This window comes from Nannospalax galili, unplaced genomic scaffold (assembly GCF_000622305.1).
Source record: "Nannospalax galili isolate Female #2095 unplaced genomic scaffold, S.galili_v1.0 scaffold1599, whole genome shotgun sequence".
NCBI classification, from domain to species: Eukaryota; Metazoa; Chordata; class Mammalia; order Rodentia; family Spalacidae; genus Nannospalax; species Nannospalax galili.
In genome coordinates, this window is record NW_008342326.1 from 173,325 (window position 1) to 187,995 (window position 14,671).

Consider the following 14,671-nt stretch of genomic DNA (forward strand, 5'->3'; position numbering starts at 1 on the left):
CAGACTCCCAGGTTACTAAACCATTCCCTGTGCGTGCCTGCCTTAGAACCACTTGTCTTCCATAGGGAGCTATTTTTCTATCTCATTTGTAATGGGGTTTCTATTTTTGTTCATTTTATGTATCTGGTCCCCATATCTTTCAGCAGCTTATAAAGCAGCAGTCATTTCAGTGGGTGTCAGGGTTTGACTTAGGAGTAACGTTGCATCCTTCCAGGCTAGCTGAAAGGATTGGAACAGATGGAACATTACATTTTTTTTTTTTCCAGGGAACATCATAAGAGCTGATCCTTCAGATGTCCTAAGCTCTCTTGCCTCCGAGCAAGCAACCTGAGACACACTGAGAGAACGCCTTCCCTAAAGCAACACACTCTGGATCTAAAGCAGCACATTAGGGCTAACTCCTATATTTTCTTTTAACCTGAAGTCTTTTTTTTTTTAAATTACACAATTTGTTATTGTTAAATGAGAAAAATCTCATTTGTGACATCATCACATCACTAGTCAGAGAAATGCTGCAGTAATGAAGAAAATCAATGTTGGATTAATCAAAGTCCTCATTTCTACAACATTCATTTACAAAGAAATAATGTTCCACACAGCCCAATACAACATTATTGGTTTTCTTCATACTGAAGCCCCCCCCCACCAATCATCTTTTAATGGGGTATTTCACTATATAAATTATGGTTCTTCATTTTTACAATTCACCCCAAACTGCATGAGAGATGTATCACACTAAAATTTCTAAAGCTGTTGGGAAATCTTTCACATTGTCGTTGTCCGACGTGTCCCTGCTACTTGTCTCTATGTCATTATTGTCAACTGTGGGTTTGAAAGTGCTGTCTTTCCAGGGTCCAAACTTGAAGTCACAGATCAGGCTCCATAGGGAGCTATTTTTCTATCTCATTTGTAATGGGGTTTCTATTTTTGTTCATTTTATGTATCTGGTCCCCATATCTTTCAGCAGCTTATAAAGCAGCAGTCATTTCAGTGGGTGTCAGGGTTTGACTTAGGAGTAACGTTGCATCCTTCCAGGCTAGCTGAAAGGATTGGAACAGATGGAACATTACATTTTTTTTTTTTCCAGGGAACATCATAAGAGCTGATCCTTCAGATGTCCTAAGCTCTCTTGCCTCCGAGCAAGCAACCTGAGACACACTGAGAGAACGCCTTCCCTAAAGCAACACACTCTGGATCTAAAGCAGCACATTAGGGCTAACTCCTATATTTTCTTTTAACCTGAAGTCTTTTTTTTTTTAAATTACACAATTTGTTATTGTTAAATGAGAAAAATCTCATTTGTGACATCATCACATCACTAGTCAGAGAAATGCTGCAGTAATGAAGAAAATCAATGTTGGATTAATCAAAGTCCTCATTTCTACAACATTCATTTACAAAGAAATAATGTTCCACACAGCCCAATACAACATTATTGGTTTTCTTCATACTGAAGCCCCCCCCCACCAATCATCTTTTAATGGGGTATTTCACTATATAAATTATGGTTCTTCATTTTTACAATTCACCCCAAACTGCATGAGAGATGTATCACACTAAAATTTCTAAAGCTGTTGGGAAATCTTTCACATTGTCGTTGTCCGACGTGTCCCTGCTACTTGTCTCTATGTCATTATTGTCAACTGTGGGTTTGAAAGTGCTGTCTTTCCAGGGTCCAAACTTGAAGTCACAGATCAGGCTTTTTTTCAAAATACCTTTTTTTTTTTTTTTTTCTCAGACCATTCTTCTGTAACTGTTCAGTAATCGCTTGGAATGCTCTCATTTCATCCTCAGTTAAGAGAGCACATGTTTCATCATTTTCACCATCTTCCTGCCAGGCCATCGCCTTTAATAACCTGTACTCCGCTTCAAGCGAACTGGGAAGAACATCAGTTTATGGGAGGTTGAAGATGGAATGATCCATTGAGAAATCACTGAGGCATTGCTGTTCTCTTGTGCAATTTTGTTTTCATCAAAGTTTCTATTTATTTCTCTTCTTGGTGACTATTATTGCTGTTATGTGAATTGAATGAGTCCACATCCTTCTCTGAACCACCATGGCTCCCATCTCCATGTTCCTCTTCTACTCTCTCTTTTCAATGCTTTCAAAAATTCACTCTTCCTATCAGTGCGCATCCGTGTCAGTTTGGCTAATCGAGGTCGCTGATTAAGTTTGTCAACAGGCAAGGAGGAATTTGAGCAATTCCTCTCTTTTACTGACTTTGTTGATGGACTAATATTCTTAGCTGTTGACTTAACGGTATTAAAGTTGCCAACAGCATATGTAGATTCATGAGGAAAACAAGTCCCGACTTTATTTTCTTTAGTTGGCTTTTCCATTGTGTAGGTTTTGTAGGTGGAGCAGCAGGTTTTGGGACTAAGCCTTTATAAACACTTGGACCAGTTCCATTCTTAATTGGCTGTGACTGGGTTTCCTGCTACTGGGAATCCAGACAGCTGTAAGTCTTTGCATTACCTTTCTTAATAACCAGCAGTCTTGGAGCTCTAGATTTAGGATTCGGGGGATATTCTGGAAAGAAGTATCACTAGAAAAGTTCTATGGAAGTCTTTGCTAAAATTCATCTTCCTCTGAAGCATAGCTATTCTAAGAGAGGAGCTTGGGAGATTTTTTGGTTGGGTGTGTGTGTGTCTGGGTGTGTAGGGCCCAAACACCTGCAGCTAAAGATTTATTCTGATTAGGTCCTCGCTCATATTTAGGATTTAAAGATGGAAAATCCCCACCCTCAAACTGTTTGTGTTCTCTTTTGTCTTCTTTCCTCCCAGTGTCGTTGTCAGGGATGTTGTTTTCATGTAGTCCTTGACTTTTTCCAGAATGGGAAATACTGCTGCATGAACGGGAATTTCCACCATGGGATCCCCCTCGCCCCTCGATGACTTCTTTTCAGTACCTTTTCTGCCATGCATATGCCATCCATTTTTTTCTTTCCTCCCAAAATTACCTCCATTAGGCTGTCCGATACCAGAATCAAAGCCATCTGAAAAGTTGTATCATCAGCAACTCACATCATAACAATTTTCTGTCCGTGAAAAAATTTTCAGAATGCTTCTCAAAATTCAATGATGACTTTGTTGATGGTGGAGTAGGAAAATTAAGCCAGGCTGGAGGAGAGTCATGCAGTGCCATTTAGGTCCAGTCTCTCCAGCTCAGTGAAACAAGACTTCAACACCTCATGGCAAGTCCAAATTCCAGCAACACTGCACAGGAAGGTGTTGGTTTTTTTCTCTATAATCTTTGTGTTTTCCAGATTGTCTTTTTATTTTGTATCCTCCAATAGAGTTATTTGACAACAGCTACCCATATTTCTGTCTTGATGTTTTCATTTGGCTATCTCCAGAATTAGCCAAGTTCCTTGGATCAAGAGCACAGTCTTCTTTATTATTCCATGTACTTGCCATTGTTGTATTTATCCACTCCAGGTGAAATATCCAATTTAGGAGCCAAAAAGCAGAAACAAAAGAAGAATTTCACATCTTACGATTACTTCTACACATCGGCATATACAAAGACACAAAGAGCTTTCTCAATACTACCATGCTGGTGGGAAACTGGAACAAAATAAATTCCCAAGTAAATAAAAGATAAAAAGAAAAAAACCTCTGTATTCTTTCAATGTCTTTATTTAGAAAAACTGTCCCATTGTAATATGAAGAGAGCCGAGATCAAAAATTACTAAAGCTTTTAATAAAGGTAAAAAGTAACTGCCATGAAACTTCAGCAATATTTAAATAGTAATTTGAAACTTCTGAAACTACTCAGTACACAAATCAAACAAATCTTATAGTTTTGGCCACATAACAGCAACAGGAGAGGGGTGGGAGAAGAGGAAAAAATACCACCAGATGAAATACTTTAACCAGTTATATAATCCATTTGAATCAAAACACTGAAGAAATGACTGAGTCTCTTTTTAAGTAGCTCGTAGAACTTGTTCACTCCTATCAGTTCACTTTAGAGATGATTCTTGCCAATTTTAATCAACTTCTGGGACAAAATTACCTAAAACAAAACAAAACAAAAACTGTGATTCCAAAATGGCCACTTGAAATATCCAGGGCCTTTTAAACAAAACCTAGAAGATGATCTTCATATCTGCATAATTCAATCACCTTTTGCCCCACCAGAGAAGCACCTGTGCCCCTAGCCTGGCTCAATCCCTGAAGGATGTTTTCACCTCTTTTCCCTCCCCAACAACCAGTCTCACTCCCCAATCTGAAGTCTTCAAAGCACTTGCTACCTTTGCTTACCTGCTTCTCTCCTCCGTTTTCTGTAAAGTGAAGAGCTTAGATGGGGGAATTCTGCTGTCTCCTTGCCCTATGAGAAAGACATTTTCATCAGTAAATGCAGCTCCCCCTCAGATAGTAGCTATATATATTAGTTAAATTTATTTATAATTAAATTTGTGTGTATTATAAAAGTTAAATGATGGCTATGATTTAGAAACTAATTTTCTGGCTAAAATATTCAAACCTCACTACACAAATTAAACATAAATTCTTTAACCACATATCACTACCTCAGAAATATTTATTTTTAATAAAATATATTATACTTATGTAACTTTATCTAACATAAAGTGCCAAATGTTTTACTTTTTAAAATTTCACTTAATGCACTGTGATTCCTTGAATAAAGATAATTGAAAGTAAGGCATTCCTCCTCAGAGAACATTCCATTCTCAGAGCTAATTGATTCTCACATCACCTATATTATCTAGACCTCCTCCCCCTCCACACCCCCATAGTCTCTCTCTCTCGCTCTCTCTCTCTCTCTCTCTCTCTCTCTCTCTCCTCTCTCCCGCACCTGCACTCCCCATAGCTCCCCCCCAACACACACACACACACACACACACACTGGATTTCATGCATTCTGTCATATATATTAAGGCCTATTGAGTCAAGTTCGTGTACCCAGATGTCCCTCAGTGTGAATTCATCCACTCAAGTCTAGAGCCCCTCACTTAAAGAAGTAGATATTAGCATTTTAAGAGAAAGAGGTACTACCTTAAGTCTACATGACCAACCTCTGCATCTCCTCCTTTTATGGTACTAAGCCTTTCTCACATCTTAGATAGAAATATAAACTTTCAGCTGGGCATGGTGGCATATGCCTTTAGTCTCTGCACTTCAGAGGCAGAGGCAGGCAGATCTCTGTTAGCTCAAAGCCAACCTGGTCTACATAGTGAGTTCTAGGTTGACTGGGCCTACAGGGAGACCCTGTCTCAAAAAGACTAAAAAATTTTTTTAATTAAAAAAAAAGAAATATAAACTTTCTGTGCACTTAGATTTTATGTAATTTCCCTCCACTTGGTGGTGAGCTTCCCCAAAGCTTCCCCAAATTGGGTCATACCCAACCCCTTAACTAGGATTACATGAGGTCCCACCCACAGGCCCAGGGCAAACTGCTGCCCTACAGTAAGGTAAGGCTGAGACCTTAGCAGACCTCCAGAGAGCACTTGATCTGGCCTCTGCCTGCTGTAGGGGCTGAGAACTCAGCAGACTGCCGGAGAGTGCCAAAATTGGGCCATCCCTTAGGGAACTTCCAAAATTGTGCTCTGGGTACCTGCTAATAGGGGTCCAAATGTTAGAAGGAAGCCTGAGTGTACCTGACTGGAGCCTGACTTAAGCTTCTGTGGGAGTTTCTAAGTAGCCCATCTGAAGCCATCAGTTCCCTCCAAAATAAAATCTGAGAGAACCAGAAACCTAGACCAACCAACATAACCAATAAGAAACCAACCAAGGCACACCAATAATACAGGCAGAAGCAAACTTCAACTCAACAAAAGAAAGCTTAATTTTCATACCAAAATCAAAAACAACAAAACAAATATACATGTCAAAATCACAATGAAAAAATAATAAAATGGAAAATCAAAACACTATGTTCCCACCAAATTCCACCAATCCAGAGGAAGAGTTCTACAAGGAGAACCACCTAGAGATAACCCAGTTCACAGAATTTAAAAGAACAATCATAAACATAATCAAGGAATTCAACAAGTTTAAAGAATACACAAACAAATCAAAGAACTAAAAAAAGATAGGGATAAACTTCTGAATAAATTCACAAAGGAGATAGAAACATTGAAGAAAACTCAGGTTGAAATGAAGAAGGAAATGAAAAACTCAATAAGCCAACTTGAAACAACAGGAGAAAGCCTCACCACTAGAATGAATGAAATGGAAAACAGACTATCAACACTGGAGGATACAGTGAAGAATTAGGCTGCTCAAGCAAAGATTATGAATTTTTTTTAAAAAAACACAGGAATGGACTATCTGGAAGATGTGGGACACCATGAAAAGACCAAATGTAGGTACCATAGACATAGAGAAAAGATAAAAAGTTCAGGTTAATGGTGTTGACAAGATCTTAAATAGGATTGTGGAAGAGAATTTCCCAAAATTAAGGCACGACATCCCCAAAGAAATACAAGAAGCACATAGAACACCAAATAGACAGGACCAGAAAAGAAATTCCCCATGGCATATAATGGTAAAAACACTAAATGTATATAGAACAAAGAGAATACAGAAAGCAGCAAAAGAAAAACAACCACTCACAAAAGAAAACCCATCAGAATTACAGTTGACATATCAAGGCAAACTATGAAAGCCAGAAGAATCTGGACCAGTTCTAAATGGCCAAAGATGCCAGCCCAGAATACTTTACTCAGCAAAAATGTCTATTATAGTTGATTGGGGAAATAAAAATTTTCTATGAGATGAATAGCCTGAAAGAATACATGTCCACAAAACCAGCCCTTCAAAAAATACTTGAAGCAATACAAAGAACAGAAAAAGGAACAACTAAACCCCAGGGGCACCAAAAGAAATTAAATGAAGGTATAATTGTGGAAACACAAAATTAGACAAAGAATGCAAACAGTAATCAAAATAATGACAATACGTCTTTCAATAATAACTTTAAATGTCAGTGGACTGAACTCCCCAGTCAAAAGACACAGGCTAGGCGAATGGATTAAGAAACAAAATCCATCTTTTTGTTCTCTGCAAGAATCCCATCTCACCTTCAAGGACAGACACTACCTTAAGGTGAAAGGATGGAAAAGAATACTCCAAGCAAATGGCACAAAGAAACAAGCAGGGGTTGCAATTCTAATATCTGACAAAATAGACTTCAAACTAAAACTAATCAGAAGGGATAATGTTGGGAGCTGTTACTATTATGAGCACAACAATTGCTGCATTAGGCTGTGGCAGCTTGCCTTGACTTAAGCATTGGAGGAAGAATGCTTCCACTTTGAGTTTCCCTGCTCTCTGCTTCTGTGGTCAGAGTTGACAGGCTATGCTTCCCTGATTAATTGGCAGTCCTGGAAACATAACCAAAGAGTTCTCTGTCAGTTTATAGGCACCAGAGTTTCTCAGCACCCTTAGCTTGGTTTCCAGGTAGAAATAATGAATTATGGTAGCTGCTAAGAGTAATCATAAACAGTACACCTTATATCTAAGATATTATAAATATTATGCAGCTGAATCTTGGATACTGTCAATGTCATGTGAGTTTCAGTTGGTGAAGTAATGTATTCTGGGTAGTAATGCAATGTATCCTTGGTTATTCCTTGGTAACTTTCTGTTTAGTGATGTATCCTCAGTTATTCCTTGGTTACTCCAGTTCTGATTCCTATATAAGCTTGGTTTGGTTCTCAGTAAACATGCACTGGCACATAGACCTCTGCATCTCCTATGTCCTGATTTCTATCCATCAGGGCCCCCAAGCCCACCAGGCTTGGTTTGTGGTCACTGCACCATGACAGCTGGCGCCCAAACAGGGACCCCCAACATTGAACCTGGAGGAGGTTTTTAGGGTAGAGTTGCAATTTAAGTAAGTATAATGGGACAGGATAAGTCTACTCCTTTTGTTTCTTTACTTTCTCCAGTGGAAAAAGCATTAAGAATACCACTTGATTTTGGTCTGTATGGGCACTCATCCGAACAACTATTGTATTAATTAATCAAGGCCCAAATAGCTTGCTGCCAACTCAAGTTTTTTGTGCTTCTAATGAAGCAGTTAATCTTTATGATGTTACTGAGGAGTTAAAAATGGCTCGATACATTAGAAAGAAATTACAGAGACTGATTATGACTAAGCCCAAAGTAAAGATGAAACCTAAATGAAGGTCGAGAGTAATTATGGCTTCAGCAAAATTATGGGCACAAGCGTCTAACTCTAGATCTGACTTCAAAATTGCTAGGTCAAAAGCTGCATTTCCAGTTATTCAATGTCCTCCTGTCAAAGGAATTGTGGTTTCTATAAATCCTCAAAAAGAATTGAAATTGAAACTAAAATGTTTCAGTTGTGGTGTTGAAGGACATTTAAAGAGGCAGTGCCCTAAGGTATTGTCTTGACCACCAGGAAAATGTCCCCGCTGTCGTCGTGGCATGCATTGGGCTCAAGACTGTAGATCTAAGACAGATATTGATGGAAATTTCTTAAGAAATAAACCTAGCCTAACAATATTCAGGACAGGAGCTGAAGCCTTCCTCAGGGCCCCTCATAAATGATCAGGGGCAACTAACTGTTCATTTCTGATTAATGTAGCTGTGGATTTTTCCTCAGCCATAACTGTAACCATAGCACCCTCTAATGTTTTCTTATAGACTGCCTATGCTACAATGTCATGGACAGATTAAAAGTAGAATATTATGATACTGTCTCTTCGCATTTTCTTTTAGGTACTATTGTTTTCTGTGTTTCTTATTTTTCTAATGTGACAGCATATATGTCCACAATTAGTACAAATTCTATTAGAAAATTTAGATGATTTTCAGAAGCTTTTAGAGGATGTTAATTGGCTTCATCCTGTGTTTGGTATTTTTATTTATAAGTTACTCAATTTATTTTAACTTCTTCAAGATGATTCTGCTTTTTAACTTTGGCAGGATTTGGGTAAATGGGTGAGGCGGTACAGAGTTTTGGCGGGTAGACTTTAGGATCAGGGTGTAACTGCTTGAAGCTGTGGCCCAACGTGATGCAGCTGCGCCCTGTCTTGGAGCTATTATGCCATAGACACAACAGCCTTATCAATTTTAAAATTTAAGATATGAAGTTTTAGTAACTCATCTGCCATCCTGCTAAGCTGTAGAAAAACATTTAATTGTAATCTTAAAAGTGTAACTGCCTGATTTTTCTTTGATTGCTTTAAGAATTTATAATTTTATAACTCATTGATATAAAAATGTCTGTTTTGATGGGTTTCTGAATTTTGTCACATATGCCATTAAATTAAATTTCATCCTCACTCAATCTGAGTAAACAGCTTAGCTTGTTAATGTGTCCAAATAAAAATCTAAGGTAGCTCTGATGCACATCTATTCATTGAGCCCCAACAGAATAGATTTAGTAACAATTTCATAGCATTCCATTTTGAAAGTATTTTGGGTAAGGCTAGCAAATGTATGAAGTTTTAGCATGTAGTCTCTATAATAAACCTGCTTGAGTCCAAAAATAATTGATGCAGATTTTAAAGATAAAATTCAAATTTTATTTAATACTAATATCTTATTACTATAAATGATAAAATTGCTCAGTTGATTCTTCTTCCTTTTATGCTTTTGGATTATTTTCCCAAAAAAGAATTGGATGATTTAAAGGTATTAATCCTATTTCTATTAATTGGGGTATGATGCTACAAGCACAACAGCCTCATACTAATTTTAAAATTCAAGATAAATTTTTTTGAATGTTTGGTTGATACTAAATTAGATATTTCTATTATTAAAAAGCTTGACTGGCCCTTTAATTGAAAGTTCGGCCAGTATCTAAGTGTAAAATACAAAACAATTTTTAGTGTTGGTGGATACCTGTTGTCAAGCCTTATGTATTAGAACTTCCAGTGAATGTTATATGTAGAAATGTTTCTTTAGTAGTTCCATAATTTTACTGTATAATTTTACTGTCTTTATATAAAATTATCATCAAAAAATTTGCTTTTTTCTTTTGCTTTTTTATTTTATGTTGGTTTGCAGAGGCCTCAAAATTCAATAGTTAAATTGGTATGTGCTGTTTGAGTTTACTGAGGTGCTGACTCTGGAGGTGGAATTGGCCTTTTCACTTCAGACTCAAGCCTATTATCTCAAAATATGTTCTCCAAGATTTTTCCAGGTTCAGGCTGGCCCCCTGACCCTGTGCAAAGAAATGGAAAACAGCAAGGCAGCCTAGGACTATGAGGCACTGTATAGTTATAATAGTTAAGATATTAATGTTATCTGGTAGTTTCATTATGATTGCTATAGATTATGTTTGGCTTGCTTCTGCTATATGCTACTTTTGTTTCTGCTATATGCTACTTGTGTGTACTTGTCCCAGGAAGAAGTCTTGAGGAGACTGCTTCAGCAGCCTTAGGAAGGTTGCGCTGCGTACTGGCAGCAGTCCAAGATGACTACCACTCATAATTTGAGTACGTAGGCTGACCTGTGTTTCAGTACTGATAGCAATCTACATTGATTGCCGCTATGTTTTATATGTTTTATATGTTTTGTATGTTTTATATGTTTTGCATGTTTTGCATGTTTTGGATATGGTTTAAAAACTGCATATTTTGACCCATTGATTTTAATGACGTCAATTATACTGTACACACTTCTACATTTAAATTTTGTAACTTACTTTAATTATCTCTATACATTTTGACTTACTGGTACCAGTTACTATAAATAATATTATATGTGTGTGTATATATCTTTTAAAAAATAGGTTAAAACTCTTTTTCGTTAACAGTTTAATTAATTATTTGAATAGTTATAATGTTTGCATGTTTCCATCTTTCAAGTTTGGTTAAGTTTGTTCATGTTTCCATGGATACTTGTTCTAAGTTTGTTGTTCTAAGTTTGTTTATGTTTATTTGGATGCTTGTTCTGTGCTGTTAGGGTTACTCCTTTATTTGAAGAAACCATTATCAATAGAAGTAACAGTATAAAACATTTGTTAGCTTTCCTTGTTGTTACGGAAATTTTGACTACTATTATAAAAAATAATACTTTTACTTATATTAAAAGATTATTTAGTAATTAAGTATAATTTTCCATGCTTATTAAAAAATTAAAGAGAAGGAATTATATAACAGATCATAGAAATTTAGAACTTTAGAATATAAGATTAGTTACTATAAGAGATTTAGTATTATTAGTATTTATGATTGTGTTGTGATTGTGTTGTATGATTGTGTTTATTATTATATAAGATTTTAAAAAAGATTTTACTACTCAATTATTATTCATTCATATTTTATTTTATTAATCAGTTATTATTCATATATATAAGATCTTGTTGATTATTAATTTACAATTTTTATTTAGGACTTCTGACTTTTATGAGCTCTTGGAATTGAGGTTTTGTCTATCATTATTCATCTGAGATTCTGTTTAATTTTGTTTATTATTAATTTGATTAGATTTTGTTTCTTATGAAATTTTTAAATTTTGTTTATTATTAATTTTTAAATTCGCCCCAAGGTAAAGTTTTATCTCCTGCAGAAAAGCATTTTTTACAGGAATCATCACTCTTGCCTGACTCAGTGAATGTTTAGATTTAGCCAGAAGGATACCAAGATTGGGTACCCAGAAAGCTATTAACATTAGGAGAAAGAGATGGTTTTGCTTCTAGAGGGAATGGAGTCACTTTCTGGCATCTCAAGTTGATGGATTTGTTTTGTGGCATTATCTTCTACTTGAATCCGTTTAAAGCTTTGTTGATCTAAGGTGAATTAGTCTCTGGAAAATCTGTTCTTCGCCATGTGTGCTTTGATTACTTGCATTTCTGCTGCAGAAATTGCATTTTTTGCTACTGTAACTGAGGTAATCTCATGTATGTTATCCCCCCTCTCTCCTTCATCCTTATATTTAGCCTACTACTATGGTTATTAGTCTTCCTATGGATGTATATTAGTCTTCTTACGAATGTATTTTCACCCCCTTATGAAATCAGTCAGCCAAAATTTTCCTTATGAAGAAAAAACTGTTTAATTATACTCAATTTGTGTCTTCTGATACTATGTGCTTTGGAGCTCCTCCTTGTTATCCTATAAGACAGCAAAATTGGATTATTCCAAAAGGTAGCCTTTAGGAAGTTGGTTAGAAGACTGTTAGGATTCTAAGGAGTTTGCCTCAAAGTGTAATGTAAAAATATTGTTCCTATTAAAGATAAGTTCTATATTGTTAATCCTATAATTTGGGTAGATGAAAAATAGCTAATTCTCAACCTTAAATAAGAATAGGGTGTACATTATTTTCTCCTCTATTACATATTTGAAAATTAATTGCTCTTAAGCCTGTAAAAATCTTTGGTGGTACTTCTGCTACTACTTATGAGAAAATATTTTACAATTTTACTAAAGTCAAAAATTACAATGTTCTAGCTTGTATACACTTTTCCCTAGTGACAAATTTGTCAAAATTGTCATTCGTATACTTATCTTATTAACTCTATAGTTTTTAATCCATTTTTTGAATCAGTCATGATTTTAACTCAATGAAATTCTTTATGGATTACTGTAAAAATGCATCATTCCTGGGACAGCAGTCCTGTTCAAGGACTAATTCTGAGATTTTTCAAAAGACTGCTATGGTGAGACAAACGCATGATTGGACTGACTATCATTGCTGTTTGGGGACTTATCTTTTGCTGCTATGGCTACTACTGCTGATGTGGAAGAAGGTTGTTCAACAACACTTTGTTGAACGTTGGCATGATGATTCATAAACTTTGGATACATCAGACTCAAATTAATTCATGATTTCGAGAAGAAATTATTGCTTTTCAAGGGGACTTCATTGGTTGAAAAATAATTTGATGAAATTGCAAATAACTGTGTGATTTGGTCAGGAAATAAGTTGTTGGAATTACAAAAGCTATACAATATGTATATAATTGAAATTCTACTTAACTTTACATTATTCCTTAAATATGTATGTGATTGGAATTTTACTCAGATTTGTGTTACTCCTACACTTATTGATTCTGTTTTTGATTGGAAAATGTAAAATTGTATATTTAAGGCAAAATGGATAATGTAATTTTAGCAAATACTTTTCTGGTCTTTATCTTAGTGAATGGATTCAAAGTATATTATAAATTCTGGTTTGTCTTTAATACCCTTGCTAATTGTTCTTTGCATACTGCTTATAGGAAATTGATATGCCTTTTAATGCCTGAACCAAGATGCCCGGATGGCTCAGTCGGTAGAACATCAGACTTTGTAGTGCTGAGATTCTCTTGTCTTCCCTATATTTTCTAAAGGAAAATCTGGACAAAGTTAATAAAGAAAGGGGAATTGTTTAGGCCTGATCAAAATTCAGTTTGACCTGAAGACCTGAAGCTTGGCAGAGGATACCAGATATGTTATATTCTTGTGATGTGTCAAGGCTATTGTGCATGCTCTTTCCCTATGGCCGGTAGTCAATGACAGGTAAGATCTGGGAGGAAGTCAACCTAAGACAGGGCATAGCTGTTTGAAGCTGCATGCCGATGACAGGTAAGGCTTTGCTCTTGCAGAAGACAACCTAAGACAGGCATGGTCTTTCCATCTTGGATGTGGCATTTAATAAATAAGAAATGGAGAAATGTTGGGAGCTGTTACTATTATGAGCATAACCATTGCTGCATTAGGCTGTGGCAGCTTGCCTTGACTTAAGTATTGGAGGAAGAATGCTTCCACTTTGAGTTTCCCTGCTCTCTGCTTCTGTGGTCAGAGTTGACAGGCTATGCTTCCCTGATTAACTGGCAGTCTTGGAAACATAACCAAAGAGTTCTGTGTCAGTTTATAGGCACCGGAGTTTCTCAGCACCCTTAGCTTGGTTTCTAGGTAGAAATAATGAATTATGGTAGCTGCTAAGAGTAATCATAAACAGTACACCTTATATCTAAGATATTATAAATATTATGCAGCTGAATCTTGGATACTGTCAACGTCATGTGAGTTTCAGTTGGTGAAGTAATGTATTCTTGGTAGTAACGCAATGTATCCTTGGTTATTCCTTGGTAACTTTCTGTTTAGTGATGTATCCTCAGTTATTCCTTGGTTACTCCAGATCTGATTCCTATATAAGCTTGGTTTAGTTCACAGTAAACATGCACTGGCACATAGACCTCTGCATCTCCTGTGTCTTGATTTCTATCCGTCGGGATCCCCAAGCCCACCAGGCTTGGTTTGTGGTCACTGCACCATGACAGGATAAAGAGGGTCACTTCATTCTGATCAAAGGAACAATTAACCCAGAAGATATTACAATCCTGAACATATATGAACCAAACTCTAGTGCACACAAATTAATAAAAACAATACTATATGACTTTAAGACACAGATTAACCTTACTTCAGTAATAGTAGGTGTCCTAGTTTGTTTCTCCATTGCTGTGACAAAATAATCTGACCAATACCAACTTGGAGAGGAAAGGGTTTATTTTACCTTACATCTCCCAGGTTACAGTTCATCAGGGAGCCCAAGATAGGAACTCAGGGCAGGAACCTGGAGGCACGAGCTGGAGCACAGGCCATGGAGGAATGCTGCTTACTGGCTTGCTCTCCTGGCCCCTGCTCAACTTGCTTCTTATGCAACACAGGCCCACATGCCCAGGGATGGTACCACCCACAGTGGGCTGGGCCCTCCCACATCACTCAACAATCAAGAAGAT

At 36.6% G+C, this 14,671-nt stretch overlaps 1 pseudogene; it reads right to left on the minus strand.

Annotated features, from left to right (window-relative positions):
• Window positions 1–891: 891 nt before the first annotated feature.
• LOC103738263 overlaps window positions 892–14,671 on the minus strand; it is a 32,874-nt pseudogene continuing 19,094 nt past the window's right edge.